This window comes from Engystomops pustulosus, chromosome 1 (assembly GCF_040894005.1).
Source record: "Engystomops pustulosus chromosome 1, aEngPut4.maternal, whole genome shotgun sequence".
Lineage (NCBI taxonomy): Eukaryota > Metazoa > Chordata > Amphibia > Anura > Leptodactylidae > Engystomops > Engystomops pustulosus.
This window is the reverse complement of record NC_092411.1, coordinates 21689578-21711272: the sequence shown is the minus strand read 5'-3', so window position 1 is coordinate 21711272 and position 21695 is coordinate 21689578. Positions and strand designations below refer to the sequence as shown.

Sequence of the window (21695 nt, the reverse complement as noted above, 5' to 3'; positions counted from 1 at the left end):
TCATATACACAGGGGATGGTGCCGCATATAGAGACGCATAGCAGTCCCGCCCTAGACAGAATGGGGCGTGGTTTGCTTTGTATATACACAGCGCCAGTCCCCGCCCAGCGGCTGACTGTTGTATACATTCCCAGGGCTCCGGTTGGTCGTTGTATACATTCCCAGGTCGGCCCCGCCCCGACTGCTAGTTGTATATGTTGCAGTCAGGCCCCGCCCAGGCTGTTACTACGTACATACACATGGCGGCAGGCCCCGCCCTCAGCGTTGTGCCGTGCAGTGATTTGTACACACGGTGCGGCTCCTCCCCTCGGACACTAGGGGGCGCTGCGCGGCGGTCACACAGCAGACGTCACGGTGGCGGCGCTCTGTCCCTCCTCCTCCTCCAGCTGCTGCTCTCTGGATGCTGGTGTCAGTGTGTGCCCGGCGGAGGGAGAGGTGACTCAGACCCTGCTCAGCGCTGCGGCCCGGACCTCCGAGCACCGGCTGTGTGAGTCCTGGGGGCCCGGGGTGCGGAGCGTGTGGGCTGCGACTGCTGTGCGATATTGGGGGGCAGCTGTGTGTCAATGAGGGGGGAGGGAGCTGTGCGTTATAAGGGGGTGCTGCTGTGCGTTATAAGGGGGTGCTGCTGTGCGTCCATGAGGGGGTCCGCTGTGCTTTATTTGGGCGCTGCTGTGCCATGCTTTTGATTACACGTTTGAAATTATGAAGAGCCTGCTATGTTTATTAGATTAGGGGATAGACTGCTTTTTTTTTTTTTTTTTTTTACTTATTAGTAGGGGGGGGGGGCGACTGTTGTGGTGATGTTATTAAAATAGAAATGATATAATATGGATTATGATGCAATAAGTATATTGTCCTCTTTGTGTATGTATATATGTGTGTGTTCTATATTCTCTCCAGCTGCTATAGGCACTGTATATCTGGATGTTTGCCATGAATATATATGTGTATATAATAAGAGTTGCATATAGCTGGTATATACTGCTCTTGTGTGACTGGTAAAGGGTCCAGTCTCTCGGATACTCATTTTGCATTGTCACTATCTGCTATCCCCCCCTTAATCTTACTGTTCAGATAAACTTTTTTGGGTGTTTCAATCTGCTGATCTACCTTCTATTAATATCATAAGTGCTGGTGATTACTGCCACCCATCATTACACTGAGAACCCAACCACCGGTGTCGGCCTCCATCACCTTTTTGTGTTTGTTTATAATGTATACAAAAATATTCAATGAATTGAACTGAATTAAAATAAATGATGGTGGAGGGGGGTATACTAGATTGTCAGGACAATGGCTTCTGTGCATTGTGTGGAGGCTCCTTCATAGTTGGAGGAACTTTCCTTGTAGAATATGGGTTGTGTTGCCTGATTTGATATGGCAGAGATGGAACCTGGAATATTACCTGCAGAATGGGGTTTTATTTCCACAAGTGCGACATCTCTCAATACCAGGATGTGTATGTGATGATGTAGTAGAACCGAACCTAACACGTAAGCGTTTAACAATTTATTCGTTAAGTTGTTGGGAAGAACTCGAGAATATGGATTTTGTGTTAATTGGATAAGAAACATCTGCCCTTATTTGTGTGTACGTGCTGCATGTAAGTTCTTGATTGAAATATTCATATGGAATATTATATCTGTGATGCAGTACAAGTATAGATACAAATTATATAAAATATATTTTAAAAAAATTGATAATTTTGCTAAACATTAGAGATTTAATAGATTTCATTAGAACTTTTTTATTAGTGTAGTATTTATAACAATCCATATAAATATATATTTTTGTAATGCATCTAATTGTACCAAAATCTGCATTGTGTTGCTAACGTTCCGCATTGCGACCTATAATGCGCATTCAGCTCTGCTACATTGTAATAGTGTTGAGAAAATCGTGAAAGTATGGCTCGGCCAAGGGATCAGTCCTGGAGCAAAAGTACCGTATGTAACATCACAGGATAATTGTAACGTATGAAGCTCTGCGGTGCATTGTCGTGTATTTATACATTGTTGCCCTTGTTCCTGCAGATACAATGTATAGGAATGTGTTTACTTGGATAATCCACGGTTACAGAATCCTACAGATCTGGATCTGTGTCCCTGGGGGTAGTTGGAGGGGATAAAGACTAAATTCTGTAGGGTGTAGTAATGCAAATATAAAGCAAAGACCTATATTTGTGTGAAATTCCTCTCTCCTGGCACGTGTAGGATCTGGCAGGGCTTGTATACACTCAGGAGGGGAAGCGTTACTCACACAGTTTTTGGCCGAGAATTTTGCCATATTTTCCACTCTAAAATCCACATCCAAGACGCCCCCGCTAAATTCCCATTGGTTTGAGTGGGAGGCAGTGACAGATGCTGCATCTTCAGCGCAATATGAAACTAGTGCTGTGACCGGATTGTCCCTAATGATCAGGGACCGTCCCAACCCAGGACCAAGGCAGACCGGGATTACATAATACACATTAGATTTTAACATTGAACTGTATGGAGCAAGTTCTTTGCATGTCTGATCAGGTGAGGTCTTATACTAATTATATCCTCTGGGTTCATTCAAAGTATTAATTTTTTTCTGTTTTAAATAAAACTCCATATTTTATTAGGGGGTTTAGGCACAAATATATTATAATGCAATATAATAGAGAGAACTTTATTGATCACAAAACCAAAAATGCCCCTATACTCAGCCTCTCCAACAATATAATCAAAATACCAAAAAGAACCAGAGCGGCAATAAACTTCAATATATAAAAAAATATGTAATAGTCTTTATTGAAAGTACATAAATACAACATATATAACCCTCAAATGGACGTCCTGTAGAGGTGAATGTGAACTTTGGTAGAAGCCATCTTCCAGTCTCTCCAGAGATGCTCCATTGGGTTTAGGTCCAGGCTCTGGCTGGGCCGGTCAGGAATGGTCACAGAGATGTTCTGAAGTATCTGCTTTGTTATTTTAGCTGTGTGCTTAGGGTCATTGTCTTGCTGAACCTTTGGCCCAGTCTGTGGTGCAGAGATCCAGATAGTTCAATCTTTGTCTCATCAGATCAGAAAATCTTAGTTGTGGGAGTCCTTAATGTGTTTTGCACACTGTATGCGGCTTTCATATGTCTTGCACTGAGGAGAGGCTTCAGTCAGCAGAAAAGCCCGACTGCATTACTGGAACTCAGCCAGAGTAATCTTGGGGTCTTTTCTCTCAAGATTGCTTAGTTTGGCTGGAGGGCCAGGTCGAGGAAGAGTTGTAGTCGCCCAAACTTCTTCCATTTAAGGATTATGGAGGGCACTGTCCTAAGTATCTTGTGTGATGCAGAAATTCTTTTGTAACCTTGGTTATATCTATAACCTTGCCACAATTAAGTTTCTGAGCTCCTTGGGCAGTTCCTAAGACCTCATGATTCTCATATGCTCTGACATGCACTGTGAGGTACTGTATAGATAGGTGTGTGCCTTTCCTAATCAAGTCCAATGAGTTTAATTAAACACAGATGGACTCCATTAAAGGAGTAGAACCATCTCAAGGAGGATCAGAAGGAAATGGACAGCATGTGGTTTAAATATGTGTGCCCGCAAAGGGTCTGAGTACTTATGTCTCCACTTCTCAGCTGAGAGCAGGACTAGGGTCAGTGCCTCAGTACATCGTGCCCTCCCCCTATATTCTCCTGTATAATCTTCCCCCTGAAGCCTCTGGCACATGAGTAGCCTGATGATGATGTGTTTAATGTAATAAATTATTGTAGATCTGGAATTTTTTATCGGATGAATAAACTGATCGCTATGTGTTTGTGAACATTACAAAATCAACAACGTGTGAGTCTGTGCTCTGTACTGATGTAGAGGGGAGAGTGTCATGGTCTTTTCATCCTGAATGATAGGTGTTGGGTCAGATGGTGGGTCACTATCTGCACATAGTTTTTGGGTGGGGGAAGGATCTACAGAAAGCATGTTGTTTCCATACGTAACACATGAATAGCTCCGCGTCTCTTCCCCTCTTCTCGCTCTTCTGCTTCCAGTCTTGTGGAATTTCACATCATTTAGTGATTTGGTGCTGGAAATAAATCCTGGATTATTAGATTTTGTGCTGGATTAAATATATAATTTTTATACAGTCAGGGGCCGTGATGATCTGTAGAAATCTCTCATCCTGACATTTGGTGTTCTGCATTTTTCTGTATTTTTAAATGTTATTGTATTATTTATATTTTTGTGGATCTTCCGATTTGTGAAACTACATTTCTATCTCTTCCTATAATCCAGTGTTGTCTGCGCTGTTACTAAACAACAAGGACATATCGGGGACCTCTATTTTTGGCCGTGCTTTGTTTGTATTTCGCCCTTTATCGCCTTGTTTCCTGCGGAAGTTCACTTTTGCCTTGAAATCTGGATAATTTCCTTGAATAATAGTGTTTTCCAGGTTTGACCTTTTTTTTTAATTTTGATTTTATTAGAGCAGAGAGAGAAGGGATATAAAGTGACAGTCACGCTCCTGGGGAAGGTCACGGAGGGCAGCGTATAGCACAGTACAGCAGGGCTCTGTGTCTGGTAGCGGGGGAGGATATCCTGCTACATCCCACAGGTAGATGTACTGCAATAATGAAAAGTTTAATATCCTATACAGGCGGTCCCCTACTTAAGAACACTCGACTTGCTTACGACCCCTAGTTACAAACGGACCTCTGGATATTGGTCATTTACTGTACTTTAGTCCTAGGCTATAATAAACAGCTATAACAGTTATCACAGGTGTCTGTAATGAAGCTTTAGTGTTAATCCTGATTCTTATGAAAACCCAACATTTTTAAAAATCCAATTGTCACAGAGACCGTAGGACTACTGGAAAAGGGTCCTAAGCCTGCTACAACAAGTATTTCAGATTCAGATGGCCGCAGCTCCTAAACTATGCCTGTTAGGTATACCGACAGACCAGATGCAGGACACCTCTGCATCATTGGGGATTCAGAGGGCACTATATCAGGCACGTAAAGAAATATTGTCGCATTGGATCAGAAGTACACCTCCCACCTTACGGGAATATAACGGGGGGTTTGGGGGATATGTTATGTGTTGTTAGTCTTGCCAGTTGTTATACTGGCCAATTGGTCTGTAATGTGTAACTGTATTGTTTGTTGAAAAAAAACACAAAATCATCAATAAAAATGTTTTGATGTAAAAAAAAATTGTCACAGAGGCCAAAAAAATTCTGGCTGGGATTACAATTATAAAATATAAAGTTCCGACTTGCATACAAATTCAACTTAAGAACAAACCTACAGACCCTATCTTGTATGTAACCCGGGGACTGCCTGTATCTCCATTTGCTTTCAGTTAATGAAAACCCTCCTGCCTCCATGCAGCTATGTACGGGGTTCCTACCTCTGGCCCTCCTTTTAGCTGAGACTTGGAGACAATTGTATCCAGATCTGTGCAGCTGCTACTGATATCCTTAGCTCACAGAGCATTGTCTAGACTGGATACAATTGTCTCCACTTCTCAGCTGAAAGCAGGACTGGTGCAGGGTCACTGCCTCTAGAGACAAGAGTTCTCATTCACTTACAGCAAGCAGCTGTACTGTACTGCTCCTGGTCTTTCACCTTTCCTAGGGTGCTGGTAACTGCCATCACGTGCTGCATGTGGGGGGCATCTCACTCAATTGTATGTAGGGGGCCTTAGGCCGGGTTCACGCGTTCCGCTAGCGTTGCATTCATAATGTGCCGCTAGCGCACAGGAGGCGGGCCTCGATCACATGCGTTTCCTGATCTGGTTAAACAATACAAGACACTGGGGCTTGTTTACCGACTGCTGTTATAATCTCAATGCTAGCGGAACGGGTGACCGCCTGAGGGCGCGTACACTCGTTCCGCTAGCGTTGCGTTCATAACGCGACGCTAGCGCACACGGGGCGGAGTTTGGGGCGATCGCATATGCGTTTCCAGAGAAACGCATGCGATCGGGTTATTAATCGCATGTGTTTCCCGGGAAACGCATATGCGATCGGCCCGAGCCCCGCCCACTGTGCGCTAGCGTCGCGGTATGAACGCGACGATAGCGGAACGTGTGAACACGCCCTCAGGGTGATGGCACACGTGGCTTTTTGAACCTGTTCCTGGGACGTTTTTCAACAGTCCGTTTAAAAAAACGCATGCTTTTTTTGAAAACGTATTTTTTTTTTCTGTTTTTGACTGTTTTTTTCCCCCAATTATCATAATTGTTAAAAAAAAGGGGAAAACTGATATGTTTTCAAAAACGCATGCATTTCTCAACGGACTGCTTAAACGGCCCAAAAACGGGTTCAAAATGCCACGTGTGCCATCACCCTAAGGCGGTGGTCACCAGTTCCCCTACAGTTGAGCAGGATGACTCTGCCGAAATGTAGTTCGCCCCTGGGCTAAATTCTTAGATCAGGAATAGAACAGGTATTTAGAAGGAAGTGTATTCTATATTTGTGGAGTCAAAATCATCACCGACTCCACAGCCCTGGACGATGCAGCAGGATGAGCGCATAGGAACAGACGTGAAGTGGTTAAAACAGTAAATGTCCGGCTGCAGGTGATTTATATTAACCATTAAATATCTCTGCGTCTTCTCCAGCATAAATCTGTAACTTTCATTACTTATTGACCCGTCCTCTCCTCCTGTAGTCATTTATTAACCTCTCTGTAACTGGAAGGGATGTGGGGAAGGTCCCTGTACTACACCTCTGGTAGCTGGAGGTAGGTGTCCCCCCTATGTTACACCTCTGGTAGCTGGAGGTAGGTGTCCCCCCTATGTTACACCTCTGGTAGCTGGAGGTAGGTGTCCCCCCCTATGTTACACCTCTGGTAGCTGGAGGTAGGTGTCCCACCCCTATGTTACACCTCTGGTAGCTGGGGGTAGGTGTCCCACCCCTATGTTACACCTCTGGTAGCTGGAGGTAGGTGTCCCCCCTATGTTACACCTCTGGTAGCTGGGGGTAGGTGTCCCCCCTATGTTACACCTCTGGTAGCTGGAGGTAGGTGTCCCCCCTATGTTACACCTCTGGTAGCTGGGGGTAGGTGTCCCCCCTATGTTACACCTCTGGTAGCTGGGGGGTAGGTGTCCCCCCTATGTTACACCTCTGGTAGCTGGAGGTAGGTGTCCTCCCTATGTTACACCTCTGGTAGCTGGAGGTAGGTGTCCCCCCTATGTTACACCTCTGGTAGCTGGGGGTAGGTGTCCCACCCCTATGTTACACCTGTGGTAGCTGGAGGTAGGTGTCCCACCCCTATGTTACACCTCTGGTAGCTGGAGGTAGGTGTCCCACCCCTATGTTACACCTCTGGTAGCTGGAGGTAGGTGTCCCACCCCTATGTTACACCTCTGGTAGCTGGAGGTAGGTGTCCCCCCTATGTTACACCTCTGGTAGCTGGGGGTAGGTGTCCCCCCTATGTTACACCTCTGGTAGCTGGGGGTAGGTGTCCCCCCTATGTTACACCTCTGGTAGCTGGAGGTAGGTGTCCCACCCCTGTGTTACACCTCTGGTAGCTGGAGGTAGGTGCCCCCCCCCCATGTTACACCTCTGGTAGCTGGAGGTAGGTGTCCCCCCTAGGTTACACCTCTGGTAGCTGGAGGTAGGTGTCCCCCCTAGGTTACACCTCTGGTAGCTGGGGGTAGGTGTCCCCCCTAGGTTACACCTCTGGTAGCTGGGGGTAGGTGTCCCCCCTAGGTTACACCTCTGGTAGCTGGGGGTAGGTGTCCCCCCTAGGTTACACCTCTGGTAGCTGGGGGTAGGTGTCCCCCCTATGTTACACCTCTGGTAGCTGGAGGTAGGTGTCCCACCCCTATGTTACACTTCTGGTAGCTGGAGGTAGGTGCCCCCCCCCCATGTTACACCTGTGGTAGCTGGAGGAAGGTGTCCCACCCCTATGTTACACCTCTGGTAGCTGGAGGTAGGTGTCCCCCCTATGTTACACCTCTGGTAGCTGGAGGTAGGTGTCCCCCCCCTATGTTACACCTCTGGTAGCTGGGGGGTAGGTGTCCCCCCTATGTTACACCTCTGGTAGCTGGAGGTAGGTGTCCCACCCCTATGTTACACTTCTGGTAGCTGGAGGTAGGTGCCCCCCCCCCCCCATGTTACACCTCTGGTAGCTGGAGGTAGGTGTCCCCCCTAGGTTACACCTCTGGTAGCTGGAGGTAGGTGCCCCCCCCCATGTTACACCTCTGGTAGCTGGAGGTAGGTGCCCCCCCCCCCCATGTTACACCTCTGGTAGCTGGAGGTAGGTGTCCCCCCCCCCATGTTACACCTCTGGTAGCTGGAGGTAGGTGTCCCCCCTAGGTTACACCTCTGGTAGCTGGAGGTAGGTGTCCCCCCTAGGTTACACCTCTGGTAGCTGGAGGTAGGTGCCCCACCCCTATGTTACACCTCTGGTAGCTGGAGGTAGGTGTCCCACCCCTATGTTACACTGCTGGTAGCTGGAGGTAGGTGCCCCACCCCCCACGCTAAACCTCTGGCAGCTGGAGTGACGTTGGAGGTAGTTCTTTATTAAACTTTTAATGTCAATGGTAATATTAAAGGTGCAGCTGTAAGTAAAATGACAAGATTATCATTGGGGTGTATTCCTGTGAGTGACTGACGGTGGGTCCGCTCCTTCAGTTTTTCAGATGCAGTTTTTGATGCCCAAACCAGGAGTGGGAATGGAGGAGTAGCAATTCTTAATGATAAGTTCTCACCCATTATGATCCACACCTTATTTTGGCTTGAAAAACTGAACGTGCGGCGTCACCACAATCAGCTTTAAGGTGGTTTTAGGCGCAGTTTTGTTTATTTAACAGGTCAAACACATGAACTAAACAGGTGAATTAGATTTTGCCTGTCCAACAACTGTCTTCCACCTGTTAAATTAATAAAACTGCACTTCAAACCACTTTGTCCGATTTTAACTAAGATAATTGGGGAAACCGGATAAAAACGCCTTATAGTCCAGTGCACCTTATATATGAACTGTACTTACAGACAACAGCTGCCATGAACTGTGCACAGGTCTGCCACCTGCTGGTCATTCATCCTTATAATCAGGTGCGCCTTATAATCCAGTGCGCCTTATAGTCCGAAAAATACTGTACTATAAATTACAAAAGACTTTTTTCCACTTTTGAAACCAAATAAAAATGAAAAAAAAGTTTACACTTTAGCTCTTTGTCCCAAAAAAAAAATGCAAAAAATGTTTAAGGTAGCAAGCTAAAAAAATGTTATGGCCCTTAAAAAATTCGCCAAAATTGATCGGACACTAGAGCCTTTTCAGGCCATGTCACTAAGGGGTTAAGCTGAGCTTTGTAATTTTTATCATCTGTCTTTATACCAGGGCAGGCAGATATAGCCACCCCCTGCAGCAGATCTTCTATATACGACGTAGACATGGTGGTCTTCTCCTATGGCTTGTATTAGGTGGAGGGCTTGATGCGCAGGTGACGGAGGGTCAGGACTATTGGCGTCGCTCTGCGTTTGCACTTATGTTGTATAATTTCACATCCGCTTTAGGGATAAGGTTTTCCTCCTTCCCTGTGCCTCTGCTTGGCATCTCCCATTACCTTGGCATCAGTTTGCTTCATGCTGCCAGGTTTGTTCTGCTGCAACATCATCCAAGAGGGCCCTTCCCTGAGTACTCAGCGTATGCACCTTTAGGAGTGAACTTCCCTGGTAGAATATTGTCACAGCCTGTACCCAGCGTTACCCTATTTCTTTAGATTGGCACCTTCCTCTCTATGTATGAGACTGGGCAGTAGCCATAATTGTTGTTTCATTAGCTTCTGCAGGTTCTTCACTATGGTTACTATCTTGTCTGGCTGTAAGACAACTGGGTGCAGCATGAGCCTCCCCTTCCTCCTCCTCGCTGTAAGACAAATGTCTGCAGTAGGGATGTTCCATTCACAATTGAGCCGGCTCTAAGAACCGACTCTTGTAGGTGAAACATGAGAGTTGATTCCCCACAGTTAGCCGATCACTTTTAACCACGCCCTTTGCAGTTACCTTCGCTACCAAATCCTCCCAATTTATATGATGTTAAATTGTGTCCTGGAGAGGGTTTGGTGACTGCACTGAGGTTCCCTACAATACAGTTAATAGGGAGCTGTTTGGGAGCTACAATACCCAGCTCACTGGGAAGAGATGGGCATCTCTAGGCTGCAGCAGGAGCCTCCTCACTGTCCTGTGCCTGGCTGTAAGACAACTGGCTGCAGCACATGCCTTCCTTTCTTCCTCCTCACTGTCCTGTGTCTGGCTGTAAGACAACTGGCTGCAGCACATGCCTTTCTTTCTTCCTCCTCACTGTCCTGTGTCTGGCTGTAATACAACTGGCTGCAGCACATGCCTTCCTTTCTTCCTCCTCACTGTCCTGTGTCTGGCTGTAATACAACTGGCTGCAGCACATGCCTTCCTTTCTTCCTCCTCACTGTCCTGTGTCTGGCTGTAGTGCATCTGGCTGCAGCAGGTGTATGTAGGGTTCAAATATTGTTAACGGGGTTCCAGTTTCTTCTACTCATAAAGGTTCCTACTTGGAACTACTACTGATTTGGATGGTATTTTGGACCGGACAGACCCATTTTAGTGCTGTGTTGTAGCTCCCGATGAGTGATGAAGACCGACCTTGCAGTTTATTCGAGATGACATTTGTCAAACGTTTCCAGGAATAGCTTATGTACAAGGAACATTAGATAACGTCAGCAACAGGCCAAAAGTCTCAACACATGGACGGGGCAAGAGGTGACCCCCCCCCCCCCCACTATATATATATATATAGTCCTGATGACATCCAGACATGAGCAGCAACTTGTACCTGATATCCCCCATCATTCATCACACTGAGCCAGAACCCGTATCACTGATCTCTCTGCTCTACCAGTATATCTATGTCTCTACTATTCCTGTGCACGTCTCTATCGTGCTCTTCCACTGAAGACCTTTGGGGGGGGGTTCCTCTCGTGTTCTTCCGCCAAAGGCCTCGGGAGGGGGGGGCTCTCTGGCGCTCTTCCTCGGAGTGGGGGGGGGGTGGATCCTCTCTCGAGCTCTACCACTGAAGCCCTTGGGGGGGGGGGTGCTCTCTAGCGCTCATCCTCTGTAGGCCTCGGGGGGGGGGGGGGGGAGGAGGAGAGAGTTCCTCTCGTGCTCTTCCACTGAAAGCCCTGGGGGGGGGGGTGCTCTCTAGCGCTCTTCCACTGAAGGCCTTGGTGGGGTTCCTCTCGGGCTCTTCCTGCCCCGGGGGGGGGGGGGGCTCTCTCTCGTGCTGTTCCACTGAATACCCCAGATATTTATCTTTTTCTCTGTTTGGCGAGACAGCCCATGGGGACACTTGTCCAGTCTAGACGTCTCTCATCTTGTATCTTCCATGATCTTTCCTTCTGTTTCATCCTGTTGGGTCCCATGAGTCTCCATCTTTTGCTGTAAAGCTCCACACTCCCCGCGACAGGGGAGCGGGGATAATCTGCAGGTTTTCCTGCGCCGTGTAACCCCTTCATGACCAGGGCAATTGGCAGTTCAATCTGCTAGTACTATAGGATGGGTTGTGCGGAGAGCCGGCTGCTTGTACCTGCTGTATACAAGCAAAACATTTTGGTCCTTAAAGGGGTTGTCTGGAATCAGCTGGAGGGGTATAAAATTAATAAATCTGCTATACTCTCCCCACTGGCTTTGGGTTGTTCGGAGATGAAACTAATTTTCCATAATTATCGCTTTGGGTATTCCTATAGTTTGACCTAAGAGTCCCATATAAGTCAATGGAGCGTAGATCTATGCCCCACCCTGTATTGGGCAGAAGGGGGGGACAATCGTCAGGAAATCTCATAGGTCGGACCCCAGTGATCATTTTTTGCCCTATCCTATAGATATGGTCAAAAAAAAAAAATTCCTATATTTTATGGCTAAAATTCTTATTACTCAAGACACAATGGGGCACATTTACTTACCCGGTCCAGTCGCGATCCAGCGGCGCGTTCTCTGCTCTGCATTCGGGTCCGGCCGGGATTTATGAATGTAGTTCTTCCGCCGTCCACCAGGTGGCGCTGCTGCGCTGAAAGTCATCTCATCGCGCCGGAATTCACCACCTCGGACCAAGTGAAGGTAAGCGCTCCCCCAGCGACACTTTTCCGGTTTTTAAATGCGGCGGTTTTTCCGAATACGTCGGGTTTTCGTTCGGCCACGCCCCCCGATTTCCGTCGCGCGCATGCCGGCGCCGATGCGCCACAATCCGATCGCGTGCGTCACAATCCCGGGGCAATTCAGGTACAATCGGCGCAAATCGGAAATATTCGCGTAACACGTCGGGAAAACGCGAATCGGGCCTTTAGTAAATGACCCCCAATATATCAAATATATCCACATTATTTTTCCACTTGTGGAAAGTTCACAGGCGTTAGAAAAGCTACAGAAAGTGATACTTTTAGAGGAGGCTTAAAAAATAAGTTTATAAAAACTTTTTAAGAGTATTGGAAAAAATATGCAAAACTTTTTTTTGGAATTTTGTAGGGAGACCAGGCTGAGAAATTCCACCTGACCCACGCGGGGTTAATTTCCATGGCAGAACTTGTGTGAATCTTTCGGTATGTTTATGCTCGGCCCTTCAGGAAAAGCCGCGTAACAAGGACGTCCATTGTGAGCGCAGGAAGTTCGTGCCGTCCCTGCTTTATCAATGGGTGATCTGTCGGGTTCCTCGGGCCGGCGCTGTTGGGTACACTGCCCATTATGGGTTACGTGTAGAAGGCGGCTCCTTGGAGCTTCCTCTATGTTATGTACAGAAGAGTGATGACAAATTTTTGTTGGGAAGACCTGGTTTTTATTTTTGGTGGGAAATTACGCTGATCTCTCGCCCCCTCAGTGGGGTCCCTGGTCCCTTGTTTTCCTGCATGCAGCGTGGGAACAGTATTGCAGTATACATCCACGTTAATGTTATGACCAAAATATTTGGATTACCTCTCCCCCCTTTTATGTGTTCAAATGGACTTGTCCCACCATAAGGGTCTATAATGATTCCGGTGCAGACCACTGTAGTCATAGGGGGGACTAGATTTTTGGAAACACCGTTTTTTCATGTTCTTCTTCTTCTGGCTTCTGAGAGTGGGTTTAGTCTTCCTGTAAACCCTAATCTGGTGACGCGGTTTGTTTTTGTGTTGCCGTTAATACTGTAACATTTGTACGTTGGTGGAATGCAAACAAATGTCGCGGTTGAGGAGGAGCAGAAATCCTACATCTTGTATGAAGTCAAACAACCACACAATACTTTTCTGCTAATAAATAATGCAAACAAGAGGAGGAGGAGAGGAGCCTTGTCCTGCCCGGATCATATGGTAGTGGATCCCGCTGAAAAGTATAGAGGAAGAAGTCAGATTTGTCTCCGTTATCTGAGCACTGAAAGTGGCGATAACTCTCTGCACTCAGGACAATCCCCCAATTCTCCATAGAGGAACCTGATAAGTGATACTTCAGTACTGCACAGTGCGAATTCAATTCTCACAATCTGCTACTATTATTGGGGGCGACCCAGGTCCCCAAGAGCAGGGAGCACCCATTGTACCCCTGCCACTCTCTTAAGGATCTGCCCAAATGCGCTGATTCCCACTTTATTCTTTACTCGGGTCTCATTCACATGGGTAATTGATTGATGGGGTCTCGTCCTGACCATAGCCACAGGAGCTGATGGGGTTTGGGGTCTCGTTCTGACCATAGCCACAGGAGCTGATGGGGTTTGGGGGTCTCGTCCTGACCATAGCCACAGGAGCTGATGGGGTTTGGGGGTCTCGTTCTGACCATAGCCACAGGAGCTGATGGGGTTTGGGGGTCTCGTCCTGACCATAGCCACAGGAGCTGATGGGGTTTGGGGGTCTCGTCCTGACCATAGCCACAGGAGCTGATGGGGTTTGGGGGTCTCGTCCTGACCATAGCCACAGGAGCTGATGGGGTTTGGGGGTCTCGTCCTGACCATGGCCACAGGAGCTGATGGGGTTTGGGGGTCTCGTCCTGACCATGGCCACAGGAGCTGATGGGGTTTGGGGGTCTCGTACTGACCATAGCCACAGGAGCTGATGGGGTTTGGGGGTCTCGTACTGACCATGGTCACAGGAGCTGATGGGGTTTGGGGGTCTTGTACTGACCATGGTCACAGGAGCTGATGGGGTTTGGGGGTCTTGTACTGACCATGGTCACAGGAGCTGATGGGGTTTGGGGGTCTCGTCCTGACCATGGCCACAGGAGCTGATGGGGTTTGGGGGTCTCGTACTGACCATGGCCACAGGAGCTGATGGGGTTTGGGGGTCTCGTACTGACCATAGCTACAGGAGCTGATGGGGTTTGGGAGTCTCATACTTACCATAGCTACAGGAGCTGATGGGGTTTGGGGGTCTCGTCCTGACCATAGCTACAGGAGCTGATGGGGTTCGGGGGTCTCGTCCTGACCACGGCCACAGGAGCTGATGGGGTTTCGGGTCTCTTCCTGACCACAGCTGCAGGAGTTGATGGGGTTGGGGGTCTCTTACTGATAGAAGCCACAGGAGCTGATGGTCTTCGAGGTCTCGTCCTTGCCGTAGCCGCTGGAGCTGATGGACTTTATAAGGCACAGCGTGTAGTCAAGTCCTTGTAAAGATACGACTTGTTCTATTTATTTTAGTAATTTCCCAGTTTATGAAGCACTTTACTGGTCATAATCTGAGGGATTGAGATCACACAGCACTTCGTCTCGCAGCAGCCGCCGCGTTTCATTGACTTTCCTAATAGATTCCAGATGACGGCAGTGGGAGACATCGTCCTGCTGTGCAAACTCTAGTGTCTCTTATTCACATTCATATCTTTATCAGCCTAATATAATTTATGGAGAGTTTTATAGATTTCTTTGTTTTTATTTTTTTTGTTTTGTTTCTTTACTTTATCAATTTACTTCTGCCGTAAAGCAGCGCCTTCCTGACCCTCAGGTTGTGTGAGGTATTGCAGCTTGGCCACATTCAGTGGAGCTGAACTGTAGTGTGATTTGTGTGTGCGTTTTGGACGGGATGGCAAAAAAATGAAAGCGTACTTGCCCCTAGCCGGTTCCTGCGTCTCTCTGGTACCGTACTTCCGTTTTTCATCACTGCACCCGGCTGGTCACATGAGTCACTTTGGCCATTGAGGGGCCTCTACGGACCACAGGACATCACTACGTAATTGGTTACTAATTTTTTTTTTTTTAAGTTTTGCTGTGAATTTTTTTTAGGCACGGCCAGAGGACTGGGGAAGCCGCCGGAGGCCACCACATATGTTCTGCTGTTCATTTATGTTCTGGTATACTTTTATTTGCAGACATTTGTGTTTTTTTTTGTTTTTGTTTTTTTCCCCTACAAATGAAATAAATTCCTTAGTTATGCATTGATGAGTCACTCGGATCTCTCTAACTAGACAACGGTTTTTAATCCATTCCAGAGAACTGACCCCCTAATGTGACGCCTCCTACCACTACCAGCAACAATATCTGCTGCAGTATAATAAAATGTAAAAAAATTGAGTAATTGAATCGTATATTTATTGAACATTGGTCCATGCCATCCCTTCAGAGTTATGATGGTGTAAAAGATTTAACATTTTTGGACGGCAATTATCCTCTTAATTTTTTACAAATTTTTTTTTACCTTTTTTTTTTTTTTTTGTAACATTGTGAGTTAGGTTGAACCATCTGTTCTCTTTATTCATAACATCCAATGGGATATGTTGATGCGGAGTCTCGGCGCTTGAATTTGCTCTGTACAGGAAATGTGCCAGCGCAGTATTGAGGGGCAGTGATGGTCGGGCACAGCAGGGCAGGAGAAGCTTATCGGCTCGGTGTCCGCTCATGTCCTCAGTACCTTATAAGATTTAACTAGTACTCGCGTGTCTCTGCAGAGGGAGGCGGGGGAGGGTGTCATCAGCTTGTGCGGCCTAATTGTCCCGTTCCTTTTATTCCAATATCTTGCACCCCCATTATATTTCCTCAAATAGGCGACCCTCCTGGCAGACATGGTTAATGGTAGATTTTACTTCCGAAGATTGGAGCCTTGGGATTAGAAAAATGTATAAACTCTTGAATGCGATTAAAGTATAAAAATGAGCAAATTTTCTTAAATGATAAAATGAATATACTGAGGGTTGGAATTCTTGTAATTCTTCAGTATAAATATAGTATAAATATATTAAAATTATTACATTTCAAATCAACCCCCTTTTCCTAGAACTGATATAAAAATATACAGTAAAACTCATAAACATGTTAGATCACACATTTTTGAGCAACGCCTATCAAAATATATTAAGTTATTCTTGGTTTTTAACCCCTGAAACCATTTTTATTTTTTTTTGTAACTTTAAATAAAGTATAAGTCGAGTTTTTCAGAACAAAAAATGTGCTGAAAGACCCTAACTCGGCTTCTACCTCAGTCAATGCAAAAAAATAAACCTCTGTACTCACCTTTCCGACGCCCCGCGCTGGTCCTCTTCTGTCTCCTGCTCCCCGCGCGGTCCCGTCACATACACCATGACGTCAGCTGCTTACCGACCTCATAGTTTGTGTGCCGTTGACTGCGCACATTATGTTGTCAGCGAGTGGCTGAAGACATGGTGTATGTGACGGGACCACGCGGGGAGCAGAAGACAGACGAGGACTAGCGTGGGGCGTCGGAAAGGTGAGTAGAGTTTTTTTTTTCTTAGGCTGGGCAGGGGGGCAGGCACTGGCTATATACTGGGGGGGGGGGGGGCAGGCGCTGGCTATATACTGGGGGGGGGGGGGCAGGCGCTGGCTATATACTGGGGGGGGGGCAGGCGCTGGCTATATACTGGGGGGGGGGCAGGTGCTAGCTATATACTGGAGGGTAGCTGTGACCAATGCATATCTCGCTCACCGCTTTTACTGGGGTCAATCCGTTTTTCCTGTTAACATTACGGGCCACGTCTTATACTCGGGGCGACTTATACTTGAGAATACTTGACTGTAACCGTCAAGTCCTCTTACAAAAAATGAAGTCTTATGCAGCACCGTACACCGAAGTATGAAAAAGTTATTAGCGACAAAAAAATTTTTTTTGTTTGTTTTAAAAATACAATAAAACCCTGTGGCTCCCTGTGATCACACTGACCCAAAAAATAGACTTGTTGTTTTGGGTGCACACTGAATACTGTAAAAAACCAAGCCCACGAGACATGAGGTTTTTTTTTTTTCACCAATTTCACCGCATGTGGGTTTTTCATTTTCTCGCCTCCCAGTACACGGCATGGAATATTAAATAGCGTCACTACGAAGTTCAATTTGTTATGAAGAATCCAATTTTTGATTTTTGAATATGGGAAGGGAAAAATAAAAACAAAGTAAAAAAAAAAAAAAAAGCTTGGCAGCAAGGGGTTAAATATGCACCAGCCTTGAGCATTGAGATTTAATTTTTTTATATACAGGTCAGACCACTGTGACATCTGGTGACCTCTCTGGATGTTACTATAGTCTCGGGCTGCAATGATCAGCTGTAAGGTGTCCTTTATTGATAATCCTTGGCCCAATTACAGCAAAAAAAGTTCAAACTCCAATTGTCACTGGGGCCAAATTTTTTTATTTTTTTTGTCTGGATCTACAATTATAAAATATACAGTTTCGACTTACATACAAATTCAACTTAAGAACAAACCTCCGGTACATAACCCAGGGACTGCCTGTATAATCTGTGTGCACTATATAAATAAAGGAATTATAATTATTATTATTTTATTTAGTATTAATTGATTTATTATTTTATATTTTCATTATTTTTACTATTTTATTATTATTATTCAGCTCTTATCCTAATTGTAACTATAATGGGGGATAACTCTACTTCTGTTGTATATAGAAGCATAATCCTGGCACAATAGAGAGATTCTGGTTCTCTGATTCTGGCGCCACGGTTAGTCGTAACCTCTTCTACAGAAATCTGTGGGAATGTTACGTGACTTGCCATTTAGTATATTGAGATTTTCCACCTTGATTGATGACCCTTCCCTTGGCTTTGCTCCTATAATAAGGTTCCCATGATTGGAGAGGCTGAATATATGGGAATGGAGCAGGAATCTAATTTCTGACGCCGTCATGTGACCCATCCACTCTCTTATCGGTAAATGCAATCATTGGACGTAACTACGAGATAAGAGAATGAAATCGTAGAAAATTCCCTTTTAAAGGAAAATGAATGAATCTATAATAATAATAATAATAATTCTTTATTTATATAGCGCACACAGATTACGCAACACTGCACAAAGCATGACAAATCGGTCCCAGTTCCCAATGGGGCTCACAATCTAAACAACCTACCAGTATGTTTTGGAGTGTGGGAGGAAACCGGAGGAAACCCACGCAAACACAGAGAGAACATACAAACTCTTTGAATCCCACCCAGGTTAACATCTGCAAACCCAAGACCCCAGCGCTGCAAGGCAGAAGTGCTACTCACTAAGCCACCATGCTGCCCATCTGGTAGGTTGATTAGACTGTGAGCCCCATTTGGGGACAGGGACTGATTTTGGAAAGATCTGTGCAGCGCTGTGTAATCTGTGTGCGCTATATAAATAAAGGAATTATTCTGAATGTCAATTTTAAAGTGTAAAATAGAATAGAAGGAGTTTAATGCAGGTAACTCCCTCATACTCTGTGGCATGATGTAGCGATCCAGATACAAAGAACAGATTACTATTAAAAAAAAATCGCCAAAAACACAGAAAATGTAACAAGCTGGACCCTTTCTGTACGGACAAATTCCTATAGGACTCTATTCCTCCAATCGCTGTGTTTTATATGGAGGATTTGGATTGGAGTTCCCGCTGATATAAAATATCCAGCCCAAAATCCGGCGTCTTGTTGCCGGGCATCCTCCTTACAAAAGTCCATGGAGATTTTTTATTTTTTTTTCCCATTCCGGCAGCTGAAGTTTTTTTTTTTTTTCTTTCCTCGAATAAACTGAATTAGTAACGGAAATGGCTGTGCCCGCTCTTACATGGGGCTGCTGTTTCCAGCTGGTAAGGACACAATGTTCGTGTTGACTCCGGGAATGTAGCAGAAACTACTCAGTAGTGATTCACGTCTGTCCTTCCTGGAGGCTGGCCATCGCACTCCAGCTTCCCGCTCGCGCCTTAGGTGAGGCGCTGGAGGGCATGGAAACATTACAGGCCGAATCTGCCTAATACACTGCAGTATCCGCACCCTGACCCCCCCCCCCCCCCCCCCCCCCCCCCCACCCACTGCACAACAACATTTACTTTTCCCCTTTTCTAGACATGTGACACGGACTCCTCACATAGACATCACCGCCTGACAATTATCAGATTATACTCCTAAACTTATTATTTGTCCCAGTAACTTTGTGTCCTGTTTTGTTGGATAGAAGTTATAGAACTTTACATCACATTCAGGGGAGAGGTCCATCACTTAGGTCACAACGTGAAGAGTTCACAAAGTGGATACAATTGTCTCCATTCAGAGGCAGTGACCCTGTACACAGCGAGTCCTGCTCTCATCTGCGAAGTGGAGACAATTGTTTCTAGTCTAGACAATGCTCTGTGAGCTAAACACAGCAGCTGCACAGATCTCTCTGCTGGTTTGTTTCAATGTATCAGTCTGGAGTCCAGGCTGTTTTAGCTCGCAGAGCATTGTCTAGTCTGGATACAATTGTCTCCATCCAGAGACAGTGACCCTGTACAAAGCTAGTCCCGCCTTCAGCTGAGAAGTGGAGACAAATTTATCCAGTCTAGACAATGCTCTGTGACCTAAACAGCCTAGGCTCCAGACTGATACATTGTGCCAAACCAGCAGAGAGCTCTCTGCAGCTGCTGCTGATGTGTGTTTAGCTCACAGAGCACTCTCTAGACTGGATACAATTGTCTCCACTTCTCTGCTGAGAGCAGGACTAGCTGTGTACAGGATCACTGCCTTTGAATGCAGACAATTGTATCCAGTCTAGACAATGCTCTGTGAGCCTAACAGCATGGACTCCAGACTGATACATTGAAATGAACCAGCAGGAGGAGATCTGTGCAGCTGCTGTGTTTAGCTCATAGAGCATTGTCTAGACTGGATACAATTGTCTTCACTGCCTCAGGATGGAGACTGGATTGCTCTCATTCACTGACAGCAAGCATTGTGAAAGTCATAATTGAAACGTTTGGTTTACCACTCCAGTTACATCCAGGAGGATCGGTGGTGACTGCTGCCAATTACCTAAAATGTGTGGGCGCCTCATAGCTGTGAGGTTTACTGATGTAACTGTTCTTGGCATGAAGGATCTGGCAGATGTTCCTCATGTCTCTACATATGAAATATATTGGGCCGTGTGCCCGTCTGGACGGTCCTATCTTTATCGCTGTGGCATCTCAGGTTTTGGCCTGTCGTCACCTCCTGGTCCGGATTTGTGTGGGGCCAGCGTCACCCTGCATGATGGAGCCGCCTGTGGTTCTGTCCTGACTCGGAGTGTTCTTACATGCAGGCTTTAGTCACGGCTTGTGTGCTCCGGCATGGGACATTGTGTCTTGGCAGGACCTTGCCGCTTCTCATCTTGGCAGAGGACATGTTTGTGGGAGGAAAACATGTGGTTAAAAGTAGGAGAGGAACTTTTTCTTGGAAGGGAGAGCCGTGGGGCTTGTATGGAAAAACGCAGGGTATCGGAACGCAGGGACATTTCCGCTTCTTGCGACCTCTTCCCTCGTGCAGCTGCTCCGGCACGGATGCGGGAACACGCGGATATTTGTCTTCCTATTGTATACAATGTAAATGTGGTTGTCGGTTCAAGGCGGAGGCTCATTAACCATCGGGGAAGGAAGGAGGCCGAGGACTACGGGGGCTTCCTCCTTGTCTTCTGGGCTGCTCCTGACATCTATTCTTCTTATCCGAAACCTCAGGAAACTGAGAATTGACCTATTCACAGACGGCCTGATCACCTCAGAGTAGTAGTGTAGAAGCCCACCTACGTTTTTTTTTTTTTTAAGGCTTATTTTTGTATACTTGATCAACCCCTTTAACAGTATGTAAAGGAAAACAGAGTAGAGGCTCTTCCATCATTTTCTTTTGCTTTCTTATAGCTAAAAATTGTTTCCCTCTCGTCCACGTTATCAGAGTTATAAATCAGTTGCCTGGTTTCTAGGGATCTATAGAGCGAGTTGAGGGGCGTGGCCTAACGTCATGTGACCTCATCACAGGTGCTTTAGCCTATTAATTTTACAAACTTGTACCCCATGTACATATCTGACCACATATAAAATCACTTCTACTCCTCTCCATGTCAGCTGCTGTGATCTCATGAGATGGAATATGCTGTGATCTCATGAGCTATATGCTTGGTGTATAGTTTGCTAATGCTAGAAGGCTAAAGGACCTGCAATGGTGTAACCCTGGTCACATGACATTGCTGCTGCATGGGGAGGAGCTTCTGGATTCAGCTAGAGGAGGCCACGCCCTCCTTGGCCCGTTATAGATATCCCTGGATACCAGGTAAAATTATAAAGTTGACTATATGGAAATCGGAAGGGAACAATTTTTGGGTAAAAGAAGGGGGTCAGATAGTTACTAGGGCTCAATGGGAACCTGTTGCTAGCTGTATTTGTGAAAATGTGCTGACAGGTTCCCTTTAAAACTGGTCTGCGGACCCTTCTGTCTGTGTAGTGGGAAGGTTTTTGTTGTAAATGATACAGCAGATGCTCACATTGGAGGTGAGGGACTTTGGAGCAGCTCATTGCACAGAGCAC

At 46.2% G+C, this 21695-nt stretch overlaps 1 protein-coding gene across 1 annotated transcript in view; it reads left to right on the top strand.

The window, feature by feature from the left end:
* Positions 1-387: 387 nt before the first annotated feature.
* LIFR (LIF receptor subunit alpha) overlaps positions 388-21695 on the top strand; it is a 47380-nt gene continuing 26072 nt past the window's right edge. Inside the window, exon 1 of the mRNA XM_072135301.1 lies at positions 388-487. The gene's annotated coding sequence lies outside the window, so the exon portion shown is untranslated. The remainder of the gene's footprint in view (positions 488-21695) is intronic.